This window comes from Lonchura striata, chromosome 7, assembly GCF_046129695.1.
Source record: "Lonchura striata isolate bLonStr1 chromosome 7, bLonStr1.mat, whole genome shotgun sequence".
In the NCBI taxonomy this organism is placed as follows: Eukaryota; Metazoa; Chordata; class Aves; order Passeriformes; family Estrildidae; genus Lonchura; species Lonchura striata.
Genome location: NC_134609.1, coordinates 16,266,855 through 16,294,524, shown reverse-complemented (window position 1 = coordinate 16,294,524; position 27,670 = coordinate 16,266,855). Strand labels below are relative to the sequence as shown.

The 27,670-nt window shown below is 41.3% G+C and overlaps 1 protein-coding gene across 4 annotated transcripts in view; it reads right to left on the bottom strand.

Moving 5' to 3' along the window:
- The window catches only part of PCGF5 (polycomb group ring finger 5), a 55,637-nt gene extending 52,914 nt beyond the window's left edge, over nt 1-2,723 (bottom strand). For 3 of the 4 annotated variants that reach the window (XM_021539480.2, XM_021539472.2, XM_021539512.2), the window contains exon 1: nt 2,634-2,723. The gene's annotated coding sequence lies outside the window, so the exon portion shown is untranslated. The remainder of the gene's footprint in view (nt 1-2,633) is intronic. The other variant, XM_021539503.3, reaches the window with a different exon arrangement.
- Between the last annotated feature and the right edge of the window lie 24,947 nt (nt 2,724-27,670).

Genomic DNA, 27,670 nt, shown 5'->3' with positions numbered 1-27,670 from the left:
TTTATACATATATATATATACACACACACACATCAGTAGGTCATGATAAGAACAATTCCTATGTATCCCCAACTTGGCAAAAATCAAGATACAAAGTTCAGACCCTGCACTTTCACCTGCACTGCCCTCCACTTTTCTCTAAGTTCTTCTGTGCATCCCACAGTAACTTGCTTATGAGTCCCAAAAATGGAGCTGCAGAGGAGCATCTTTGAACCAATACATTTTATCTCACTTTATTCTGCATATTCTGCAGGCTTAGAAGTGGAACCTAGAATTTTTCATTTCCACTTTAAATCCTAGAGTGTTCATAGAGCAGGGAAAACCAGCTAGAGCAGAGTGGCAAGTCCACTTCCAGTATTATCTCCTTTACTGCTTTCAGCTGAAGTCTGGGCACACAGAATGCCACACACAGTGGATGTTTTTATCTTCTTTTCAAGGAAATTGAATAAATAAGGATGAATGCTATTTGATTGTTGAATGAAATGCACAACTGAACCAGTATTTTTCCTGTTTGTTAACTTGACTACCCAGAATATCTAAGAAATTCTCTATTAAAGTGCTTTCACTGTCATGTGCAGTCTTAACTTGGTTAACACTTCAGAATTTCTGATAGGAGATGTTAAAATCCATGCAATGAACGCTGAAGTAATACAGTTTTCCCACCCTTTACTGCTCTAATCCTCTAATTAATACTGTGAGGTGCCAGTGCATAGTTCTGGACAAACAAAAATGGTAACATGTCCTTTTGCCCCAACACTGACAAACACCCAAAGCAAACCTGTCTGTTCCCACGTGGAGAATGATGAGAAGTACAAAACACAGGCAGTGCGATAAGGGATACCTGATGCCACAGGAAACAGAATCGTTTGCTAAAAGGACACACAAAGACCTTCACACAGTTTCTACTGTAAATCCAGGGGGTTGGACGTGTGAAGCATTACCTCCCTGCTAGAAAATGTGACTTTGTTTCTTCACAGCAGCAGATATGCCAAGAAAAAAAAGAAAAATCAACCTTATAAAATTCATAGTTCTGACTCTGTACAGGAAGACAAGAATGTGTCCCAAAGCTGTGAAGGACAAAAAAATCCACTTTGGAAGCAAGTTGGAGTTGAAAGAACAATTATATATAGGATCCAGACTCTATTCCATTTTAAATATCAACAAGCAAGAGGACCAGGAACAGAAGTCTATCTAGGTACAACTCCAACATGTTTATTAAATCAATTGGCTTAGCTTTTAAAAATACATATTTATGTATTTTTTACTTCAACAGAGACTATTTTTGCTTAAAAAATCTAAGCAAAACAAAACCCAGATCAGAAGCATCTGGGCTCTGTCTCTGGCTTCAGGATATGGACACAGGGTGATGCAACTTTTAGGTATTATTGTTCAAATTTTATTTTAAATTAATATACTTTGAATACCACAGTTACTTAAATCTTACCATTTACACTCCCCACTTTTAACTGTTTGGGTAAAATAATGGGTAACAAGTTGATAACTGAAAGAGGTTACCATTTAACCACTGAGCCAGAAAAACTGCAATTGAATGGTGCAAAATTTTCACAGTTCACAAACCAGCCCCAGGAAACTGCTGGGTTCCGAGCATTGCCTATACTTCTGACATCCCATTGCGTGTCAGAAACTGACACCAACCTTTCACTATCTACGGAACCAACTATGCTCCCTCACAGTTGTGCGCGTGTGTATGTGAGATGATTCACTTGCTTTTATTTCAGGGAACTGATGATTCATTCAATCGTCTCCAGATCGTATTAATCTACCAAATATGCACATAAAGGAAGCAAAAAATCAAGTTCTTAAACTTTTTTATGCTCGCATGCTTATTTTTTCTTTGAGAGAGAAGAGAAGCAATTAAACATGGGAGACGAACCAGGACAGGTTACGTTTGTGCTCAAAGGCAAGGTTTGGGGAACACACCCAACCCACGTGTAAAACGAGCAGCCGTATTTCAGCGGCGGACTGCGAGGGGAGGGGAGCTCCTGTCCCCTCCGGGCCGGGGCTGCTCCCTCTGCTCCGGTACCTGGAGCGGGCAAGGCGGGGCGGGCCGGTGCGTTACCCCCTCCGCCACACCGAGGGCTTGTGCCTCTCCTCCTCCGGTGACATCTTACATAATAAGCCGAGCTAATCACGCCGGAAGCGAGCCAAACCGCCACGGAGCATCAGCGGGGATAACTACCCGCGAGAGGAGATGCTCGGACCGGCACCCGCTCCTCGCTCACTGCCCGCCCTGGCGCCTTGCTAAAAAATCCTCGCCGGGGCGGCAGCGGCTCCCGCGGCAGGCGCCAGACGCGGAGCCCTCGCTCGTCCCCCGCCGCGCTGCGCGCCGTCTCCCCGGGCAGCCGCAAGCATCGCGAGCGGCACCCGCCTCTCCGAGCGCGCTCCGCGCTCCCGGCCCCGCGGCGGCGGCCCCGCCGCCCTGCCCGGCCGCCGCCGGCTCCCTCCTCAGCGCCGAACTGGAGGAGAAAGTTACTCGGCGGCGGCCCGGCGTCCGCCGCCGCCGCAGTTCAAGAGCAATGTCACGTTCAACAACTTGTTATGACACATGATCCCCCCCGCACGCATCCGCACCTCGCCGCCGCCTGCCCGGCGGCCCCCGGCGGGCCCCTTACCTTCCCCTGCAGAGGCCACGGGCACCCGCGGGCGTGTGCGGGAGTGGGTGCGTGTGGCAGCGCGGGCGGCGCCGGCTGGGCGGGCGGGCGGGGGAGGGGAGGGCGGCGGAGCGGCGGGAACGCGCCTCGCCGGACTTGTCAGCGGGCGGGGGCGGCTGCGGGGCGGCGCGGGGAGCGGCGCGGAGGGGAGCGCGGGGGGCGGAGGAGTTCCCGGGGCTTGTTTACGCATTGCCGCCCGCCCGGTGCAGGCGCTGCACTCTCTGATTGGACACAAACTGGGGCACAGCCCGGCTCGGGCGCTGTCGCCCCGGGGGCCGCCGGCGCCGCTCGGCCGCCGGTGGAGCCCCCGCCGGGCCGCGGGGCTCGGGGCCGCCGGTGCCCCGCGGGCTCCGCCGGCACCCGCCGCCCGCCCGCCCTCAGACGCTGCCCGGCCGCCGCCCCCGCGCATGCCCGGCGCGCGGGCGGGCGCGGGCCGCGCATGCGTGCTGCGCGTGCCCGCTGAGGCGGAGGGGCCGGCGCGGAGCCGCTGCCCGGGCGGTGCGGCGGGAGCGCGGCCGGGGCGCTCCGCGCTGTCCTCCGGCGGGCCGGGCGCAGGACCGGCGGAGCCGCCCCCGCTGGCGCTGGTTATGTAGCCGGGGGTGTCTCATCTGGTGGCCCCGTGCCACGGCCCCCGTCAGCGGTAGCGCCTCGGGAGGAGGCGCTGCCGCTCGGTGCTCCCGTGGCTGCGTTTCCCGAGCCGCGAGGTGGATGTGCTCCCTCCGTCCTTCCCCGGACAGGTGCGGCCCCAGCCCGGGGCCGGGCAAGGGCACATCCCCGGTCAGACCCTTTGTCCGCTCCTAAGCGCATCGCATCCCGAAAACTTCAAAGTTTGGGCGGTGCGGGGTGTCCGCGGCTCGGTGCGGAGCGAACAAACCCAGACAGCGAGCGCTGCTGTGTGCGGGCACAGCGGCTCGGAAACACCGCGCTGCTCCCTCGGTGCCGGCCAAAGGCCACCCCAGCAATGGGTATTTTCTCCTTGATTTGTTTCTGCTGGGGTGGGTGCGACCCGTATCTTACCCTTGGTAATTTCCATTGAAATAAACTGTTTTAAACCAAGGAAATCAGCAGAACATAACACAATTGTATGACATGACTCATATATTCATTATTTCTAAATAAGCAGCTCCTTAATGCTCCTTTTACTCCCATCCCTCAGTCAGCAAATGACAATAAATGTAATAGCGAAATGTAAGCTGTGAGAGCTCTTGGCAATAGGAATCCCCACTATGCGCTATCAGTACCCACCACGGGAAGTTCCCTGACTCATTTTCAGATGAGTAAGCTTCTCAATCAAGTTTTCCTGGCATTTGATGGTAAAGCACTCAACTTCCTCATACTGACAGCAGAATCAATAGTCCCCATTACCTGTTCCATGTTGCCTCTTGCACAAAGTCTGGGATAAGGGCCCTGGTTAGAACCATTTCCTTGCAAGTCGCCAGAGTAGTCAGCCGGCAGTCAGGACTGCTGATACTTAGAGCTGAGCATTCACCTGCAAGTTAGCAGCTTTCCTGACTTCAACTTTCTTAGATAGAAAGTAGGAGAGCAATTTTGAAAGATTAATTTTAATATATCCATGATGCTTTCCAAATAGCATTGCATGAAAAACAAGCAAACAAAAAAAAACCCACAAGAAAACAACTAGAGAAGAATTCTCTTGTGCCTGCCTATTTAGACTTCTTCCTTTTAGTCACTTCCTGGGACAAATTACCAGGATATCTGAATTAAAGATGCTTTAACACCATCTGAATCAGGTCACATAACCACATGAATTTAGACAGCACTGAACCCTGTGAATAAATAGATATTCTGAGGCTTTCCTGGTCAGACTAGTGTTGATCTTGACTGTCAGGTCAGCTGTTGGTTATAACTGTATTTTTGATAATGAGCCAGATTGGTTTTATCAGAGCAATGCATTTAGCTTCATAGAGTTTATAGTCAATGGGTGTCACACAATGTAGAGTATTTTTAGAGATTAAAAGACCCTTCACTGAAAAGAAACTAAACTGTCTATACTTCGGACTATCATATCAAGCTCACTGAAAGCTGAGACCTGGATCATATAATTAGAAGTTTTGGAGACTTTTGTAGGGTTTTGTTTTAGGGGGGGTCAATTATAAGTTTTTATTTGTTTTTAAAAAAAAAAAAAAAAAAAAAAAAGGAAAAAAAAGGGAGAAATTCTGAATCATGAAAGAACAGTTCGAGAGAGAGACAGTAGTTCTTTATTTGAAAAGAAAGGTCAGAAAGAGAACAAATTCCTTCCTGTACATCAAAGTACTTGAGCACTCATTGATTTTACTGGAACAACTGATGCTGACACTAAAATCTCAAGAAAAAATACACCAGAAGATAAAATCATTCAATGTATTGTTACAAGGTGGAAATGTAGCTACCAGTGATGGTCTAGACATGGCAGGACAGAGCTCAGAGCAGATTAACTTTCTTTACTAATAGAGCAAGGAAAGCACATAAAGCCTCCAATGCAAAACATACTTCAGTACTGACAGTTCTCTCACCAAGTGTTCTGAGTCTGCCTAAATGATGGATACAGATTTCCCTTTTCAAGGGTTTCTTCACAGCCAAGAGGGCCATATATTTAAATATAAGTACTTACATATGTAAATGTAAGTTTAGATGAAAGTTTCTGCTCACGTGTTTTCTTGGCTCCTAAGAGACTTCAAATAGCAAGAGACTAATAATTGAAGCACAAGAGTTGTCACTACTCATTTTTTATGTAGCAATGTAAAGGCCAAAAGATCTAAATCCACTAAGTGGCTGTGAAAACCTGAACTATTTTTATTTTATATCTTACACGATACTGAATTTTTAGTGTAAACAGATTTTGCTGTTTCATGGTAGATTTTGCATACAGGAGAAAATGGTTTGCCTGGTTCATGACTCAGTTCTTTAATTATCTTTTTTTCACTTCCTCTGCTGATTTTATGTCTAGTAGAGTGAGAAGCCTTAAACTGGTCCCTGGGGCTTCCTTTTTGATCCCAAGCTTTGTAAAATGTAGATGTTTCCTTAAGATGATGGCTTTTATAAGCTATTAGTTAATTGTGATTAGAGCAACAGCCACATCTGGAACTCCTCTTCTGCTAATGCATCTTTGGTGAACTGGCATGAAAATTGTACTCAAGTGTAAAATATGTGGTTGAGAAATAGTTTCTAAAACTAAAAATAAGCAAAATTATATTTGTTTAATTTGTTTTCAGCAGCTGCTACATGTAGGTTGTGGGTTAACTTTCAATTCATTAGTAGAATTTGCCTGTCAAATAAGCTCACAAAATTTCCAGTGAAGGGCAAGCCACAACCTTTTGGTATATCAGGGATCTTTAGGATCCCTGGCTCTTGATTTCTGACCTAATATACATAAGTCTCCCTACCCTCCCTACCTTGTCAGAAATATTGCCAAGGTACATATTTCGTTTTCCAAAGATTACACAGAAATTGAAAATTATGGCTTTAAAATGTCTAGCATTAATTATGCAGCTTTCTTATGACTTCTTGCCAGTGAGTGATAAATTCCTCTCTCCCTTTCATCCAGAATTTGACTACTTTAGCAGAGTACTAGGGCACTCTAAAACTACTTCCATTTGAAAAGAAAGTATCACTCCTAACTATTTTAAATACTATTTTACACTATGATTTTTCATTCTGTTTGTGTTACTAATTAACTTGCTCTCCAAGCAAGGTTATCAATTGTTTACTGGTCAGCAAAAGGCACTCTTGAGTTTTACTGAGTACAGCTTAGTGTTGCTATAATTACAGAGTATCTCATACCAACAGTGAGATTAAATTGTGAATTCTGCTATTTGGTGGATGTTTTCAACTTGAGCATTATTTCTATTATAAATACTGAGGCACCCTGACATATTAATTATTAAGCAGAAGAGAGTACTGTCTTGCCTTTGGACTGGACTGGGGGTTTTCTTTCAGTTGCAGATGGAAAGAGCTGTAAAACACCTGCTCAGCCTGGCTTCAGCTCCAGGAGGAGTAAGAATTGCCAAATATCTACTGTCAGCTGGAATAGCTACCTATTTGCAAAGTTGGTATAGAGCCTACCACAAGAAAATCTAAGAGTTTACTTTCTCCTCATGACAGAAGCTGTTGAGATCCTTGGGTAAACAGCACATTTAATCATTGATTGGTGCATTACAAATATGCACATAAAAGAAAAATATCTTCTGTGTTGGAGCACAGCTAGAGCAACACCAGGGTTAGACCCTCAACAGGGAATTTGTTACTCCTGCAAAAGCATCAGGAGTCTTCACAGACCTGCTCCTGTGCTTTAAGGCAGGTCGTATTTCATCTCCAGTTGCACTATTCCAGAAACTTTCTCTACTTCCTTCCATTTCCCTACTTTTTAACTCAACCATGCTCTATATTGCAGTATGAGGCATTTTGGTTATAATCTCAAAGAAAGGTGTTTCCCAGTTTGATTTTCATCCTTTTACAGAATGTGAACTAAGGTATAATTACACTATATAAGAGATATACAAGATAAACATAATTATAACATAAATGACATAACAAGATGTCATTTCACAGGCAGGCTAAAATGTCTGTCAATGACTATGAGCAATCTTCTTCCAAAATGGAGAAGGGCACGTAGAAAGGTGGTCTCATAGCAATGAGCTGTATTTCACATTGGGGAGTTCTGCTCATAGAGAATTACAAGAGTAGATTTGAACAGACTAACCACTAACGCGATTTTAGTGGGATGGCAGGACAAGACTGATACCTGTGCTCAGTAATCAGAGCAGCTCTTTGAGAAAGTCGCCCTCCTGGCAATGAGGAAACAATCCCTTACCAAGGAATTCAGAGGATAATTACTGAATGGTGTCTTTTCACAGCCCAGAGAACACACTAGATAATCACTTTTACACTGCCAAATGGAATGAACGCAGGAAAGCAGGATGGAATAGCAAAGTCTCCAGGGAGACTTTTGCTCTTTGTTTATAGATGAGGACATGACTAGTCTTCTGCATTACCCTTTGCACTACCCCTGCCTGTGGTGTGCAAAACAGCTCACAAGGCAATTGAAAGAAGTAGCTGCTCAGGAGGAGGAGGTGAACCTGGATATATATATTCTACTAAGTAAGCATTTTTAGATCATCCTAAAGGAAACTATTTCCTTTTGTTAATGTTGATTTGAGCCACTGTTGAAATGAAAGAAAGTAGGATGACACTTTTTTTTTTTTTAAGATCCCTAGAAATCAGGGTTTTTCCAAGTTTCTAGTGTTTCAACTAAAATACTTGCAGTAGTCCTTACTGGCAACTTGAACAATTAGAATAAATTATAACCCAGCTGAGTTCTTGTATTACACCAAGTTCTAAATTAGGCTTCAGAGTCATTAAGGTGACAAGTGTTTCATCTGATATAATTTGTCACAGTCCTTGCTGGGGCATCTGAACACCTTTGTACTTAATGGTGTTTTAAGTTTTTAAGGTTTTTTCTAAGTTTTTATTTGCATGTCAATTAGAATGAGTATGAGTAAAGATTTTCAAAAGGTTGAGAGGGAAAAAAAGTTCCTCTTACAGCGTATTTATTGTCAGTCTAGTCTCTGGTTGTTGAAAACAAACAATTTTTAAGGGGTTTATATATTCAGAGCAATGTGGTTGAGGTCTGGATGTATATAACTAGACCTGTGGATACTGGAGTTGCAGTGGGATGCAACAGTACACGAAGAGGGAAGAGAAAGATTTGTGTGACAAATCCATTCCACAGTTCTGAGATCTTCCTTGAATTTCTTTAAAAAGAAGCAGACAAGACACAATAGATCACTGATGGTTTGAAGAATTCCTGTGTAAGAGGGAGATTTTCTAATCTTCAAAGATCAACCTGTCCACTACCAAATGCTTAGGATGACAGAGCATGCACATATTCACAAAAATTCCATTTTTAGCACATAATAAAATGCACAGTATAAATTCAGGGTTTTTTTCTGCCCCATAGCATTAACATATTTTATACATTTTTTTATATGCCCTCTGCATGTACCATCACTGAAAACACAGTAATCTTCCTTATAAACTTCCTGGCAGACAGCAGCGACCCAGCAGTTTTTAATCCTGGATTATTTTTAAAACTGTAAAAGCACACATGAGCAGTCTGAGCAGCTACTGAGACCTTAAATTATCATCAGGCTATACATATATATTTATTTTGAAAGTGAGTCAGTAGATAATTTACTTTTCAGGTGTAGTAGTATATTTTCTTGGCAAACATCGAAAAGATTTTGAACCAAGAGATAAAGAGGGAGAATTTGACAGACTATTCTTTATACTTCTAATCAGAACAGTTACCAAGATATTTTTGTTTATCAAATGCATGAAAATTCTCCCACTATGTAAGAATTTTTAATAAAACATGAAGAGTCTATAGCTGCAAATCCATGCAGAAGAAATATAGTGCTTTGATAATTTTATTTTTCACAGCCCTAATTTTATCCATAGATATGTCAGTACTGCCTGTGACCCCTTCCTTTGTCTTGCCATGTGCCAGCTGTGCTTTGGCTAGTTCTGGTCTCAGGGCCTGATTATTCCTTTCTGGCTCCTCCCTCTGCTCAGCCCTCTCTTCTGATTGGCTGGTTTTTAATCAACAAATCACTGAAGATCCCCTCTCTTCTCAATTTTTATGGTGTCCAAATGCAAGAGGAAAACACATAGGCTCTGGGTTTTATTTTAGGTGTGTGCAGCCATGACTAAAGCCAGGGAGAATAACCAATGATAACACAATGATCCCGCATGATGTTCCACTTCTTCAGGCAGTAGAACTTTAGTGGGACAAACCCTTGTGCTGAACACAAAGAAGGATGAAACAGGATAAATCCATTTGCTCAGTAGGGCCATAACAATGACCAAAACACAAACAGCTCACCTTCTAGGGTACAAATGGAAGCACGTGACATACAGCTTTGTACTGTGTGTGTGGACAGAAACGTGTATTTAGAGGGCCTAATGTGGTCCCTAAAAACACCCCATGTAGAAGGTGTGTTTTTACCCAAACCTACACACAAGGATTTGGTTTGAAACATCTACCACCCGTGATCCTGATTAAAAATACTCCAGTATCCACAAATAGAGCAGGCAGGTTTAATCCCTCACTGTAAATTACACTGTACTGTTCCAGGAGCTTTATGTCCTGCAAATATCTCTCACAAAATACAGCTGGGACTTGTCAGTAAGCCAAAACATCACTAGGGAAGGGAAACCAGAAGATGGACAAACTGTAGGACTATGGATCATACTTGTTCAAAAACCCAGCTCAACTCCATTTAGATGTGGACTTCAGAAACTTAATACTAACCAAACAATTTCCTATAACACTGGTTAAAAGTCCAAACTATGTTTTCTGTAAGCTGATTATAAACATTGTGGTGGATATAATTGCAAGTCAAGGTTTTGAGAAAGAGCTTTAAGCAACAAAATTTACAGACATCCTTAGTGATAAATCAGTGGAAGCAGGTGGACATCTAAGCATAACATTTAATCTGTTTTCACACAGCCAAAGCTGTAAATAGGAAGAATCTACAAGAGGAATTTGTGAAACTAAAAAAAAAAAAATCACGCCCCCAAATTTTATGTAATGAAACTTTCAATATCTCATCTAAATTCCTGCCAAATTCAGGATCCATATGCACTGCTATAGAGTTAATTTGAATTTTGAATTTAAGGTGTTACTGCTTTACTGGTATAAAGCATATTTGATAAAGACTGTTTTATAGCTGAATAGATTAAATGAGGAAGAGCAGCAGAAGACGAGGAAACATAAAAGCCAGAGAAAGAGGTTTCACTCAGGTGTCAGGGTAAGTTGTCAGCTGCACTGGCAGCTGCTCTGCCCACCAGAGGGTTAAGTGCAGGCACCATGACAGTGTCAGGCTTTTGCACCCTCATGGGGGTTTTCATTCACAAAATCTGCAGGAGGAAGAGGCAATGCCACTTTTTTCCCATCTCATTGCCCACAAGATCACGTGGATGAAATGTGCCCGTGATGTTAATGGCTCACCAGGCTGGATGATTGTAATCCCTGCAATTTTGTTCTTCCTCTCTCAGCGTTCAGGTTGTATGTTCTCAGCTATAACCTGCCCAGCCCCACATATCCTTAGTTACTGACAGAAGTTGCTAATTTTAAATATACTAAATAAATGCATTAGAGACTTGTATAGGCCAACCAAAGGGGAAGAGAAGATTCCACAATTGCTTAGATATAGACATTATAGTGGAAGAGCAAATAAAAACATGGATGCACAACCCAGCTGGTGAATCACACAGCTATGGACGGATTTTGTCTACCTGGGATGATGTTCTCATTTACAATCTCATATCTCTATTGTGATCCTGTGATTCAAGGACACATACAGGAAAGGTAAGAAGGGCACCAGTGGCATCAGCCACAGTATAAATCATCATTCACAAAAGGCATTTCTTCTTTAAAACACTATGTTACATCTAGGTATTTTCCCAAAATCAAAGATAAGTTAGTAAAGACCCTTGAAACTTATTTTAATAGTCCTCACACATTAGGTCTGAGATAAGAAATGTTTGGTTTCTGACCAAATTTATTTCCTACAGAATAATTTTAATAATCTTGTTACACCACACCAAATAAGCTGGTCAGACCTAGTTTAGTAACTGACACACAGGTAATGCTTTATCAACTCCATCTGTCCATCTATGTAAATGCAAAAATAAAAACAATTAAAAAAAAGTCAAAATGTGGATACTTGAGTGTTTCTATTAACTAGTGAACTATTTTCACTTTCAAATAATTTTACAAATATTTTAAGATTGGCAGCTGAGTGTCAAAGCTGAGTGTATTTAATTTTGCTGTGACTGCAGGACTTTGAACTTTGGGTCGTAAAAGACCAGACATAACTAGCTGGGCATTCAAAATGAGAATCCTGTAGGATGCAGGTAGATTTTTAGTTTCTGTTTGAGATTAATTTTTTCAGTTGTCAAGTACTAGGCTCAAAAATGAGTCACAGTATTTGGTGAAATAAATAATGAAATGTTACCTGTCTAAATGAGAGCACAGCCTGGGCAGTGATAGTCTTTATTGTTTTAATGTCTCTTAAGCCTCACAAACCTGAGTAAGGCTAGCCTGAGACCCCTGTTACTTATTTCATTTGGAACAAGAGTTCTTAAGCCATTAGATGGAGCCCCGCAGTGATGTACAGACACCTCCAGTGTGGTCCCAGCCACACCACACCGAGGGGCTGGGAGAACCTGGGGCACTTTGAATGCAAAATATACCTTTTCCCTTATAAGAACAAGTGCTGATCTTGTGTTTATTATCACTTTGACTCAGGAGTTTGGCTGCACAGCAAAGCCACTGATAAGGGACAAGTGGAGCTAGGCTGTCCCTGTGCACTGATGTGTCCTGCTGGCTGAATTGAAGGAAGATAGAAAACTTCTGTTTTCAGAACAGATTTTGGGCACATTTCATCAGCCCAAGTTTAATCCTGCTGACAGCAGGCCGACTTTAATGCCATCTTTCTTTTCAGAAAATTTCGCCCATCTTTTCCCAACAGCTTTTGTCACAGGGTTCCTAGGGGTGTGAAGGGTGAGGAATTGTTAGCAAGAGGTTACATTCCATTACCCAACAGCTTTTATGCAAACCCTAGACTAAAATTTAAATTATTAAAGTTAAACTACTCAGCTTCAGCTTTAGGTAATGCAGTTCACATGTTCTTATTGCTTAGACAGACTTGAGGCCAGTAGTAACTCCTAGAAGTTGTTACAGATTATTTATCTGAGAACATCCATCCACTGCCAAACATTTTCCAGTTGTGAGGAACCAAATAAGGATTTTTTTTCATTTAGCTGTAAAATGTCATATAGCTAGCAGCTTAGAGTTGTTTTTTGAGGGTTAGTGGTTTGGGGGTTTTTTGGGGTTGTGTTTCTCAGGGCTTTTTTGGTTGTGGTGATTTTTTTTTTTGTTTTTGTTTTAATGGCTTATATAATAGCTCCAGCAATTTCAGCAAGCTGCACCATCTTCCTTCTCTCACAATCTATGAATAAGTATCACTGCTGGTAGCCCACACCTCTCCTTTTCCACCCCTGCAGCAGCTTCTAATTTGTTCATCTTTGCTCTCTGCAGGGAAGGTACCTCAGCTGCCTTGCATTCATACTTCATTCAGTAGAATGTGGAACAAATGTTCAGTGACAGCCTGTTGCACACCAGTTTAATAGTGCATAAAACAGAGAGGCTACTGCAAGCAGCTTTTGGAAATTCAGCATTTTGTATTTAAAACTATTTGGCTTTGTACTAATGTGATGGTTCACTCTGCAGCTAGATTTCCAGAGATGTGTGGGTGGCTTTATGCAAGGTAGTATTAATGTATTTTTAAGACACTCTTGGATTTTAAGTAGAATCCTTTGTAAACTACTATGACATATGTTCCAGATATTGTAAGAGGAGGAGTCAATAATGCAAACATCCCACTAACCTCAGCAAAGTACTTAATGTTCCATGTTCTCCAAGAAATCAGTAAGAAGTTTTTGAAGATAGAAAAAACATCACAGCAAATTCAATCAATTATTATGTTTCTCTGTTGAATACATGTTTCTACCTAATGGAAAAGTCTTAAGTGTTGTTTAAGCACTTCCTTACCAGACCATATATCTTCTGACCAGTAGTGAAGCTCTTTTGCTTAAGGGGAGAGAAGTTTGTATGAGAGAGGAAAACTACAACCAATTCTTCAAACTTGAAATACAGGCTTGGAGATATGTTGTCCCAAATTTCCTTTTTTTCTTTCCCAGCCTCTCCCTCTGCCCTTGGTTTGTTTTCCCCTTTAGAACTCTAAGCGGCCCCGTTTTTTTCAGATTTTTCTCTCCCCAGCACAGGTGATGCCTCACTGTCAATTCCTTATCCTTATATTTCTATCTCTCTGCCATACCTTGGAGGGGTGATACACTTTCCCTTTGAAGCACCTGCTACCTATGGCTGCATGGAGGAAATCTCTCCATCTCTTCCTGTGTGACTGGCAGTGAGGTATGCAGGGGAGAAGAAGCACCTTTCCTATGAGGATCTCTGGCATCCCTGTGCCTGGGTTTCTGTCCTGGCTGCTGTAAGCAGGCTGTGGGAATCCCTATTTAGCCATGTGTCCTGTTACTACGTAAAAGACTCCATTTTTTCCTAGGGCTGAAGATGGCAGTGCAAACCTATTCGTATCCTTTCCTCTTAGAAGGCTGTACTTATTTTGTCTATCACAGGATAACTGCTTTCCCAGCAAACTTTGCTGAAGGCAAAAAAATGGAGGCTCCTTTCACTGCTTAAAGAATATTTCTGGAGTTGCAGTAGAACTTACTCAGTCTTTCCAGTTGTTCTCCTTCCTGATGCACAGGCTTCCCATTGGCTCTCCTGAGCCAAGCCAGGAGATATTATTGCAAGAGAACAGAAGGGAAGTAGCTGCTGAAGCCAAGAGCATCCTTTTACACATAATGCTAAGTTTTATAAAAGCATTTGGTGGTCAAGCATCATTCCCTGCCTGCATTCAATCCCTGTGAATGTTTTTAAGCATGTGTGCTCTTAGCAGAGCCTTCCTTTTCAAGTTGTACATTGAACATAAGAAATGACATTTGAAGAAATACTTTCATGTGTGGTTAGTCTCTAAGACTAATCTTCTAAGAATAAGCCAATCAAATGCAAATCTATTTCCCAACACCATATAATATGTCATCTTAATATAGATATCTTTCCAGGCAGTATGGTTTCTCTAACAGCAAAAAATAGAAAGCTGTCCTCATGGAGGGAGTTGGAAATAGTACAACACTGATGAAATAATTCTATTGCAACATAGTCAAGGAGCTTCCAGATTGTCACTTGCCACAAATCCTGATTGTCTGCAGCTGGTAACAAAGCTAATGGGGCACCTCTGAAAAGCTCTTCACTGGTTTGCCTCCATTTACCCCTGGCACACCAGCAATACCATTAGAGGGATGCAAGCTGCACCACTACCAGTCCTTTGTGAACATGAAGTAACTGCACAGAACAAAAAGCAGTCTCAGCTCACCTGTTATCCTTGTCTAAATTTTAGTGAGGCAAGAAAAAGGTGACAGATCTTTAAAGAGTCACCACCTGCTAAAGAAAACCAGAAAAATCCAAGTGACTCCTAGCTGAATGTTCTTACCTTCCATCAGTACTGGAACTGGGAGGTGAGCAACATGAAAGGGAAACATTTTCTGTGTGTGAGCTTTCTTACAGCAGTAGGTGAAACCAGCACTTCTTTTTCAGATGCAAAATATTGAAACTATAAAACTGAGCCTGTTCTCATTTTCCCTTCTTGTCCTCCACAAGGAAATACTAGTAGGAACACTAACTTTTGAGTATAGAAAATAATAGAAAAACTTCACAATTATCACCTCTGTAATACCTTGACATGAAAAATGTTTAGCAATACCATTTTTTTACAAGAAATATCACCTTTATTTATGAAGTCAAAATACATTTAGCATCTCAGAAAAATAAAACTCAGTTGCTCTACACAAAATTGGTGGATCACTGGGGTTGATTTTCCTGAGAACTACTGAAATACTGAACAACAGAATGAGAAGTCAAACAGCAGTAATGTACCAGAAGGATGATTTCATTCACTACTGCATCTATGCAAAAATGGAGTGACAAATCACCTCCATCAAGACAAAAGAGAATGCAGCAAGGAGTCTGTATTTTTACCTTTGTTCTTACAAGAAGAATAATGGAAGGTTTGCAAAATGCTTTCTGGTGTGTCAAAAGCAATCAGTGTTTGAGTCACCACAATGCCTGTGACCTGGAATGCCTACCACTTTTTCCGTGTTGATTAAACTTCATTAGAGGTGAAAGAACTGCATGCTGTTGCAGGAGAGGGGAGGAGGCAGCACTGACAGGCTACTTTCCAAGCAGATTTCCCAGAAACAGAGCAATTAATAAAGGGTCCTAGAAATGCTTTTCATGCACTTCTATTTATTATGTCATGAAGTGCAAACTAAAAGCTTAATTAATCATAAAATGCAGCATTTTTATGATCATTTCTTCATGCCTAATCCAGATCTGTCTAAACAAACAAGGATAGTAATGTACAGGGAGAGTTTGGATCTAGCTTGCCTTCAGTCAGGGTCACATACACAAACAAATGGCTCTGTGAAGAGAGCTCACAGAGCCTGATTTGCCATAGATTTTGTCTGGGAGCAAACTGTGTGTGCATTTTAAGTGTAGTTTTATCTGGATTTAGGAGACTCATGACATAGCTCTTCATGTGGAATCTTTTGTGTCCTGTAGGAGCTGAATCCTTAGTAGAGGCACTCTCCTTTGTTAGGGGCACTCTTAAAGCTGCTCTCTCCCCTTGGTAAATTGTTTGGAGACTGCTGCTGTTCTCCAATTGGGTTAAAATTTACCAGTGGGCTAAAAAGCTGCCACAGCAGGACAGAGAGATGCAAACCATATCCAAATCACATGATTGCACAAGCCCATTTCCTTAGAAAACCAGAATAGTAATTCTGGGACCCACAGAAAGGAAATCACAAAGAAGGAAAAGAGCAATTTAAGCAATATATTGCTTAAAACACCTAAAAAGCACTTCCTGTTCTTGTCCATAGGATATGTACACAAGTTATTGAAGCAAATATCATTCATAGATTAAAAACATCTTAATGTCACATTGGTTTTACTAATTTACCACATTAGTTTTACTTTTCCTTAAAGTAAACACAACTGAACCTCACTGAGCTAACTACCAAAGAATGCATGCTTCATCATCATCCTAATACCAATAAAGCAATATAGTGCATCAAAGAAATGTTACCTAGCGAATGACATTTCCTACTGTAGAAGCAAAAAACCATAAATATAATTAATTTCTTAGCTTCTTTTTCATAGACCAGAAGTCAGGTACAAGTCTCTGTTCAGATAAGTAGGAGAATGAGGATTTAATCCCTTTAAAAGATTATTTTTTATCCTGTAAGCCATACAGTTTTTGTTTTTACACAGTACTTTTCACTATAAACAGGATCAAAGCAAACTTTCAGAAAACACCTCCTTGTTGTTTGCTCTGGGAAATTGTCTCCTTTGTTTCCTTTTCCCTCCCCATGAGCTATTTTCAGTGTTTTCACCAAGCTGTTAGTCATAACAAGTTACCCAACCTGGAGCAGAAACAAGTCATGGATGAGGTTTTCTCTTAATAGCTTTATCATATGAATGACACAGAAACTGTAGCACCCTGGGCATACTGATGCAACTTACTTTGAATCCACAATTTGATCATATTTTACAAGAAATTATTTCTGACAAATAGTCAAAATGGGCCTCTCTTCCACAAGAGAAGACAAATTTATGTTGTCCTAGAAACATTTGCCCAGGTGAGAGGAGACAGGGTTGTATGGCACAAGGAAGACGCCTCTGCCCTAAATTGAGATCTGTATTATTAATGGATGTATAATTGATGGAATATCGGTAGCACTTGTAGCCCTCTCCTAGCTTTACACACACCTCGCATCCTCTGTTTTGCTTCTCCTCTCAGCTGTAACCCTTGCTGAGATTCCTCTCCCTGCTTTTCTTCACCGCCCTCTCCTCTCCCGCAGGGGAGGGCAATGCCGGAGCGGAGCCGCAGGGGCTGCCGCGGCCACCGTGCGTGTGCCTGCACAAGGGGGACACGGCCTCTGCTGCCGGGGTCTGCAGGGTGGAAACAGCTCCCTGGAATATCCACTGAAGTGAGCTTAGGTGGGTGATGCTCAAGGTAAACAAATCTTCAGCTGACGACTTTACAAGTTTTGCACCGCGGGAGCATCGCTGATGGGTGCAGCACTGCTCCAGGGGCTCAGTTCAGAAAGGCAATGCTCATCCCTAGTACTTCAAGAGGTCTTTGTGAATACTTACATTGGTAGGTAGATTAGATTTGATACCCTAAGAAGGGACTATAAACCCAAAGATTTTGTGAAACGTATTATCACTCAAAGGAGCAAATTACATTGTTGCCTTGCCTCTGAATTAGCTGCAGTCTCAGTACTAATTTTTAATTCTCAAATATGCTCCTTGCAATATATGCTGGTTGAATTCAAGACTTTAGTGTTTCTTGTGTTTAATGGAGCATTATTGCACAAAAAATACAGACATCATCTAGCAAACATACTCAGTCTTGTTTTTTCCTGGTGTGGGGTAACAGCAGAATTTTTCTTACTAATTATTCAGGTACACATAAATAGCTGGTTGGGAAGTTTGTGTACAGAGACAAGTTAGCAAAGTGCCAAGTTCCAAGAGTAGCCTAAGTGCTCGTGATGGAGGTAGCCTTTCTCATGACAATCATGCTTTGTCTTTTTAGCAGACAGGCTGTACCAGTTGCCACGTGGTTGTTTTTCTGATGGCCTCCTCTCCCAGGGCAACAAAATCCCCAGCAAGCAGCAGTGACTGCTACAATTTCTGAGAGCAGAAATAAATGCACATTCAGGACTGATCTACTAAGAGCCTTTACTTTCCTTGCCCCAGCCCATTATCTGTGTTTTGCATCACTTACACAGCAACCCAGAAGTATCTAAACAATTCTGAAACCCGAGAAGCTGAAATTGTTTCAGTCCCTCCCCACCACCAAGCAGCTTAATCTACCTCTGGCAATTACACTACGGCTTAAAACTGAAGCTTTTTCATTCAACTGAACATTTTTTTTTTTTTTTTTCAAAATACACACACTCTGGACTTGGAGCAACCCAGAAATAACAAGGAATTAATGCAGACAAGACATTTAATGTTCTCATACACGTAACATTTGTAAATTTCTTATCACTTTTGAATTGTTTTCTCATCTCTAAATGGCAGTTTGCCAGTGGCCTCTACTCCTGAACTTCTCCTTTTTGTGTGCTAGATTCAATACAAGCACATGTTAATATTTCTATATTTGCACCAAGCAAGTTTGTAAAATTACAAATATGGTAGCACAAACTCAATTTAATAGAGGCTTATGATCAGAATCACATTTTTGCTGGTGAGATTTTGTTGATATCTAAATGAAGCAAACTTCTTTGTCATGCTTAGCTTTGGGGAATCAGATACGTACTAATTGGAGATCATCCCCTTTTCTTTTCCTTGAGATATTAAATATAACTGCTCAGAGCTCATCTTATTTTCTTGCTAGAGGACAATACACTTCAGAGAGACATGCTGCATTTGCACCTCCCTACTTCCTCTCTTGTGGCTTTATCACACATACAAATAATAGCCTACCATTACTCTACAATAACACATTCAGATTTGGCACTTGGGTCTCCTTCGAGATGGCAGGATGAAAATCCACCTTCCAAAAGTAGTAAAAAAAAAAAGCTTCTTCCATTATAATTTATCATTTGAATACTTTCTGTACAGAGGACTTATTTCTAGCTCAAGATTCCACTCTGGAAAGTTTCCCCTCAGTTTTCTGTTTCCATTCAGCCATAAGAAGGCAGGATTCAAATCCTTCCTTTACCAATTTATTTTTCATCACTGTACAGCAGCAGAGTTTACAATATAATCTGCATCAAGTGCTCTTGATTCTGCCTTGAATGAGAGACATTTTAAGAAACATGGAAGAAGATATAGTTTATACTGCTTCTTTTAATGGACCTAAGAGGATATTTGGCAAGAGAGAGAATAAAAAGGCCAAGGAAGATTTCTGCGTGAATAGATCTTATAACAAGTATTTTAACTTTGGATTCTCTATTTCATTCTAATGTGATTGCTAGCAGGGACACATCACCAAAAGTGGTCCAGTATGCAACTGTATTTTAGACACCAGAGCCTAACTTATAGTTGTAATAAATCAATGTTTCAGTCAGTTATTGTATTTTAAACCAGAAATGCGGCAGGTAAGATATCAATAGTACTTCTTGCTGCTTTTGCCAAAAGCTGAGATTGTCGGGCAGGACTGATGGGCTCTTTGACTGTAGTGTTGGCTCACTTTGGAACGATCCACTCAGGGAAACTCAAATCTAAAAAAGGCATGTCCAATTTATAGACCAAACGTAGCTACAAAAGTAGAACATACACAATTATATACATAAAAATCAGAATAGGTAAATATATATACATATTCATGTAGAAAGATAGTTAAAATAGCCTTGCTCTTGTTTAGCTGTCCTCACCAAAAATACTACAAGAGAACAGCTGGCATTTAGCATTATGAACAGAACAACTTTGGGCAGCCTGCAATTGTTTAAGAAATTGGACATAAAGAGGCTCTTATTTGCCTGACTTCCCTCACTGTCAAGGGCTAGATAACCTTGAATACCAGCAGAGGAAGAAGCAGAATGGATTTTACTGGCCTAGGCATCTTGCTGAGGTTTGGTTCTCACTCCTCCTCACCTTTCAGACAGCCCCACCCGTATCAAAGTTCCTGGTTTTTCCTTTGAAGGAGACATAAGGAAGGGACTGTTTTGGCTGATGTTGTGCAGGCAGGCATTTGATCCATGCAAGTTCTAAAGCAGAAATGCAAGAAAATATTTTTTACCACCAGCAAGACCTGCAACTTCACCATTTTTCAGAAAGAGAACAGCCTAACTTTGGGGCATGTTCCATATGCTGAATATGTTCCACTGCCCTCTGCAGGAGTATCAAAATACGGCTCAGCTACAGTGCTAGAACAGCTCTGTAAGCAGACACAGTCACTTTGTTGCTTCTTAGTCAAATTTGAAGTGTGGCGGTTGTGGCCCTGATTTCAAGGTAATGACAGAAAATGTCACCACTCCAGAGATCTGCAGTCACAGTTGCACTAGAGAAGCTCAGCCTTTAGTCAGCTGAAAGAGCTGCAATTCATAAAATCATTTATTTGCCAGGTACCTCAGATAATTTCCTGCTGGGTAAGGAGCTATCCTCTCTATGGAGCAAGGGTAAGCGTAGCACTGGAAAAGTGACAGGTTGAGATCACAGTAATGGTCTGCTGCCAAAGCTTCTTTCCAAGTCCCAGGGAGCCACTTTATTCCCTAGTAGGACCATTTTCCTCTGTTTTTCATCACAGTTGGTCACTCTGGTGAGCTTGGTTTATGGCGACATAATGACTGGAAGCTTCTGCTGACTTTAATAGGAGTTGAGCCAATACAGATGTTTTTCAGAACTAATGTCTGAAATACACCTCAAAGTTAAAAATAAAGTTTTCAAACTAAGGCAAATGAGGAAAAGAACCATAGGAGTGCCTCTATCTGATGAAACTGGAAGGCTCACAAGGAACCTTGAAGCATACTTCAGTTATGATCTGGCTTGGTTTTGGGGTTTTCAGCTTAAAGGATATGTCTCCTTTTCATGCAATGAGGCCGAGTCCAAATTCTGTGCAGAATTTTTGCCTAGCATCAAGATTTTAATTACCTTCCTAGAATATGAAAACTTGGGGGAAAGTCTAAGCTCTCACCTTTTAACTTTTTTGGGAACTTGAAAGTGCTGAACTTGCTGATAAATATTAAGGAGCTTTTCACTGTCATCGTGCTAAGTTGGAAACAAAACTTCCACTGAGACTAAAAGTAGTAAAGCTCTAATTAATTTCCAGAGAGCACAGACAGTCAAGTCTGATAATTCTTCCACAGGTTCAAAAGAGAAGAGACTGAAAAAGGCTTTGACTCGTCTGTCATTTATGCTGCCCTCATATACATAGGCTACAGAACTTCTTCTGAGAGCAAACTAAGACTAAAGAAGAATTCTCAAAGCTCATTATACAGTACTTGCAAATGAGTTGAAGTGCTAAGTCTTTGATTTCTGGAGTCACCAAACACTGGCTCAAATCCTGACCCACTAGCTCACAGCCTACATAACAAGGACATGCACTGAGGAAATCAAGAGGAAGACATTTTTTCCTCCTTAAGAGTTTGAGGCAACAATAGAGCCAATTCTATCTTCAACAGCTCTCAGACACATCTTTAGTGCACTCCAATGGCAAACATACTGGCATATCTCAGTGCCCTAGAGTGTTCTTTCTCTGGCCCTGGGGAGACTCCAGTAGCTCCCTCCAGGTTGTGTAGTGTTGGTCTCCCTGGACAACAGAACCAGTGCCTGCATGGCTCTGCCTGGGTGTTCAGAAAGAGTTGGGAAGTTGTACAACACATTGCACCTATCTGCAGAGATTACCTTGTAGACAGAAACAAGACTGTGAAATGTTAGAGTCCCAAACTCTCAGCACCCTGCTGCAGCCCTATCCCATTACCATTTGTTACAATGCTGCCCAGAGGGGCAGGAGCATTTCAACAGGAACATGTTCTTCTCTAGCCAGGCCATGGAGTGGGCAAGTATGAAGAGCTGTGCATCACAGCATTAGTTTAGAGGCAGCATTATGCACCTTGAATTCTGAGTTAGGGCTGTGCTGTGGGGTAAGCCAGCTAACATTGCCATTTCATGCTTATGGCTATTTACAGTGGGTGGGGAGGAGAGAGAACAAAGAAGCACTTTCTTAGACATGGTTTTCCAAAGTGGTGCCATCTGAACACAGAGGTTTAAGTCTTCTACTTTATTGCCTTTAAGTACTGTAGCTGCATTAGGTCTGGCCCAGAGCTTCTTCAGGTCATCAGAAAATATATTATTATCTAAGTTAGTACTATTATTAGTTGCTACTATTATTAATTACTACTATGTCATTATGTTACTATTATAATGTTATTAGTTACTGTTATTATGATGTTATTATATTAGTTACTCCTGCCATCACTAGGACACCATTTCACTCCCAGGAGGCAAAAATTGATAGTTACATGAGTGAAAATACCCTCCATGTGGTTAACTTCCTTGTGATCACTGAAAACTCAAGGTATGAGCTCTGTACTTCTGTTATCTTTGTCAGATTGAGCTGCTGTACAATTCAAAAGCTGAGTCAAATTTTATAATCACACAATTAAAATCATGAGGCAAACCTTCTGCAGTCTCAATAGAAAACAGTCTAAGGTAATGGCTTGGGTGTTTTTCTAATCTATACCTTGGTGACATGGTTCTGCTGTTTGGTTTGACTATGTTTTTTTTCCCAGCTAAGTAGACCCATACTGTGTGGGCTGCTTACAGAGTGCTGGTAACAACATCAAGGCTATGTCTGATCGCTGTGCCAGGAGCATACTTGATGGAAAGGGATTTATGAATGTCAAAACACTCCAGAGAAACAGGCAGCTTACAGCCCAAGGGGGCAGAAATCATCCTTTTTGTTAATCTCTGCAGAGGGTTTTGTAGACACTGCATAGGACATCCATCACCAGCGGTTTCCAAGAGGAAAGGAAGAGAGAGGGAGAGTGTGAGCAGTTGCAAACATATCATCAGCAGGGCTTAAAAATATAGGCCTTCCCACTTTGTGGAGGAAAACTGGCCTAGATTCCCTGTGATCCTTTCTGTCTCACTGTTTTTTTCCAGTTTTTTGGGTTTTTTTTTTAACATTTGAGGCATAATCGATTTCTTTGATCCATAGCAGAGAAGCTGCAGGCTCCTCAAAGGTAAATCACAATTCATTTAGTGGTGGTTTTCTGTGTTACATGAAAGACACACTAGTCTCGGGAATTATACATAGCTATTGATTTCAAAAGCTCTTAAAATTGTGAGTGTAAGTTATCTAATTAGTCTTTTGTGCAACAAACCTTTCCTTTCTTCTAGTGAGGATAATGTGTCTTAATTATTGTTGTGTTACTAGGTTAGGCCACAAATTAAGTAAAACCTGATGCAGTCAGTTGGCAATCATAACATGGTATTTCCATTTAACATAAGCATGTTAATGGTTAAGTCAGGGGACCACATTTTCCATGTTTCTTCACAGTTTCTACCTCCTATTTCATAGTCAGAGCAATGAAATGAAGTGCCTATTGAGCAGGGTAGAAAGTGTCCAGGAGACCTTATTATGGGATGTTGTTACAAACTTGTCTCCAACATACCTTTCTTTTGTAGCTCCCTAGGGGCAAAACTGAGGTGATGTTATAATGCTGATCTTTATGATAGTAATAATCTGTTTTTTCCTGCCTGAGAAGAAATATATACCACCAGATAGCCCTGTGGTCACGAAGAGAAGTGGATAACATCTCACTGAACTTGGACTATAGTTCTTACATCTTTTGCTGAAGTAAGTAGTTCATGATGGTAGTAGGTGGCCAGGTTTTCTTCTCTTAGATACACAGTTGAAGAAAACCCACCCTCCCACTGTCCTTGCATTTAAGAATTTCAGGGTACCTATTATTTTTATTTAAGGTCACAAAACTTCTTAATAATCTAAAAAGACTTTTTTTTTTTTTCCAGTTGCCTACAGCAGAGAATGTATCTTGTGTCATCATGGGGCTTGGAACTCCCTTGTGTCACTCAAGGGGCAAAGCAACTTCATTGCTCTTTCCTATTGTTAATTAGAAAGGAAAACAGATTGGTTGGCAATAATTTATATCACAACTGGTGAATAAGGGGAGCCCAGGGACTATTATTTCATAGAATTAGGGAGTGATGAATACAAGTGCTGGTCCATCAAGGGGTAGAATTTTTACTAGGGATTTAGAAATCTGAGCCATGGGCTTTAAAGCTTCTTGCTCAGAGTCCCTGATTTGTAAAGACCTTAATCAATTTGGCAGGGTCCAAAGTACTTGGCCAAACTTGCATTTTGGGGGCTTTCTACCTAAATAAGCCAAGGAGAGGGCACTCAAAACTGAAGGAAGAAGCTGTGTTTTGGTTTTGGTGCATCAGGAAGACTGTGGGAGCAGGACAGACTCCCAGACACACCAGATCACAGCTCAGCATGCACTGGGAGGGCTGTGAGCAGGTGGCCTAAGGACGCAGCTGATGCAGTCGGTTTAAGTTACCCAAGGCACTGAAGTTATTTCCTTTGATTTTATCCATGCTGCTTTGCAACAATCCCATATGGCAGATGGACATTCACCCTCCCTTTAACATCAATGGTAAGACACTGCTGAGCAGCCTTTCATATAATATTGAGTGCATTAAGAACGTTAAAGGATAAATTTAAACAAACAGGATACCTTGATGTGAAGCTCTTCCTTTTGGGCTTTGTAGAACAGAATCTGTTCAAAAGCTTCCTGTTTCTGCTTTAACAGTACTTTTAAAGAAGTGCTGAAATATTCTGATGTGTTTAAATATTATTATTGACTAAAATTCTGTGTCAGCCCAAGTTGTGATTTTAACCTTCTTCATGAATGGCAAGGCTAAAAATTGAGTATTTAAATTAAATGTATTAAATAAAATATTCTACATCTACAATCCAACATTGAAAGAAGTCTGTGGTTTTTTCATATCATCTTGTCTCACAGTAATCATCAGAATGCAAGAAATATTATTGAATCACTCAGTTTACAAATTTGGCAGTCACACACCAGTAAATCTATAAAGCCTTAATGTTAAATAAAAGTTAGCACTAATTAAAGCAAGCAACCCTTTCATCACTAAGAACTACATATGGATGAACTCTTACACACACCTCCCTTGTCATAAAGCAGAGCAAGAAGAGTCCTTTAGGAAGCATAAAGTGAGCTGGCACTGCTTTAAGGGTTGCACAGATGTACAAGCTGGGGACTAAGGCTGTGCCCTTCCATAAAACACCAAACATTGCTGGGCCACAGCACAAACACTGCTTTGGGGTCAAGTGAAACAGCTGCAGGTAAGGAGATCTTTTATTTTCCTGAGAAGACAATTCCAAGCCAATTTCATTTAGTGTCAACCCAATGTTTTTCTTCATCATTCCAGCTTAACCTCTGATCAAAAAGGCCCTCCTAATTCAGGCAGCTCTGATTGCAAGCCACTCCTCAGCTTGTTTCTAGAAGCACAGCTTTGAGGAGGTTTGCACTGATGCTCAATGGAAATGCTTCATAGACTCAGTCACAGGAGAAACTGCCTCAATTAGAGGAATTGCAATTTACAGATGTATTTGAAATATCTTGTATTTATTCTAGTTGTAGAATCTATTTCAGCCCCATGGGTCTTCAGAAGACTGGGTATTCCTCTACTGCCAATGACATTTTTAGATGGTTCAATAGCAATTAAATGCAGTAACTATATGATAATTCTTAAACAAATAAAACCAACGCTTGAAATGGATAAACCAATGCTTCTGTTTCTACCTTTTACAAAATAGTTTTACTTGTGTATCTAGTATGTGGTTGTGTGGAAGAGTGAAATAAATATGGGTTTGAAAAAAAAAAAAAAGAATAAATGCTGGCAAAGCTCTAAAAGAAAACTTGAGTGACCATGACTGAAGTTTCCTGTTTAAATCTTCCCTCTCCTAACAGAGAAATTCACTACACACAGGCTTATGCCCTGTAGCTCTTTTACTCTTGGCTATATCAGCTGGTTCGTGGGAGAGCAAACCAGCTATTTTGAGATGGCAGCATTCCTGATAGCTTCTGAAATTAGCAGGATTTGAACACACTGCCCTTTCCTCTGCAGCCTTTGTCTTTGGGGGATGAAGAGGAGGAAGTGGACATCATTTGGGCTGCTGTAAATTCATCTAAGAAGTTGCCTGAAGTATTGCCTCCTCTCACCTCCTTTCACTATTTTTGCCTCAGGTCCAAACATGATGTTTAAAAGTAGAAGACATAACAACACAAGCTATATTCTATGTTAGATGTTACCAAGAGATGAACTATCAACTACCACAAACAAATAACACTTGGCATCATCTTTCACAAAGACCTCATTATTTCAGCTTTAATATTTGTTTTTTAACAAGATTGTGAAATATATATTTAATAGTCACTCTGATGGTGACCATTCCTGGCTTAGATGCAAGGACAGCCACACAAAAACAGGAACATTGTAGAATGTAGACCTGAGTTCTTGCAACAGGAAGTTTTAGAAATTTAATGAGCTGTCACAGAAGTCAGTAATGCATCTTCCCTCTTGCTTCATTTTCACAGGGTGTCAGCACAAGCCTGCAATGCTGTGATGAACTTGAGAATGATTTTACAGCCATGATATTTTTAGGGAATTGCAGTTGGGTATTTAATGAATTCCCCACTCCAGCCAGACCTGGTTGCTTTATTTAAGGTAAAGGACTGCTATAAGCTTCAAGGTCCAATTCTGTCTTGCTGTCCCACTTGCACCCCCATCTGCTGTTCTCTTTTATACCCTGTAACTTGTTTATGAATTTGAGGTCTACCTAACTATTCTGAAGTGTTCAATAAGAAATTCACATGCCTGTCACAACAGATGCAGTCAAAAGAGTTTTGGAATGAAAAAAAAAAGTGCCATTGGAGGACACTAAGATTTTTTTGTAAAGACACCACTGGATAAGCAGCAATTGTGTTTTTTCTAGCACTGTTTTCCTTCACATAACTACATGTGTGAAGTTTTATCTTACACAGAACAGGAAGAGAAACTCTGCATCTGTACTGTCAGCATGGGCCATGGCCCTGCAAACACACATGTGAGTACTCACACTGCCAGAGCAGCCAGTGCAGATGGAGCCAGGCAAAGCCACCGGCCCTCCATGACAAACTAGCACTGCTGCACTTCATCATGCCATGACAGAGGCCTGGCACAAATGAGCAGTTTTCTTCTGGCATCCTTTACCAGCACATTCAACCATCACAGGTAGAAGGCAGAGTAAACTGTGATTAACTAGAATTCAGGGTGTGTAACGATAACAAAATCCAGTTTCTTGCTTGGAGGGCTGTGTTGCCTATGGGTAGCTGCATTAGCATTATTTTGAGACTGTTGCAATGACTATTCTTTCTGCACTGGAAGTCAATCACTCCCCTTACTGAAGGACAAGCCCTTTCCTCTTATCTTTTTGCAATGGCCAAACAACTACATAAGAACAGTAAGCAACAGAGATCATCAGCACAAATCCATTAAAACAAGCTTTAATCTAGAATTTATGCTTCACTTGTTGGCTAACTGAAAAGACTGACTTCTAAAACAATGCACAGATCACTATGATAGTGTGCTGTTACTTTCTCTACTTTTGTTCTTGAGAGCTTTAGCCAAGAATTCATGTTGCAGTGCCCAAGGCCTTATGTGAGGGACTCCCCCAGCTGCCAGCTAAGTGCTTTTCCTCAGTGCAGGAGGCCTGGCTGTTGTGTGCAGCAGGCTCGGGTGGGAGTGAATGCAGCAG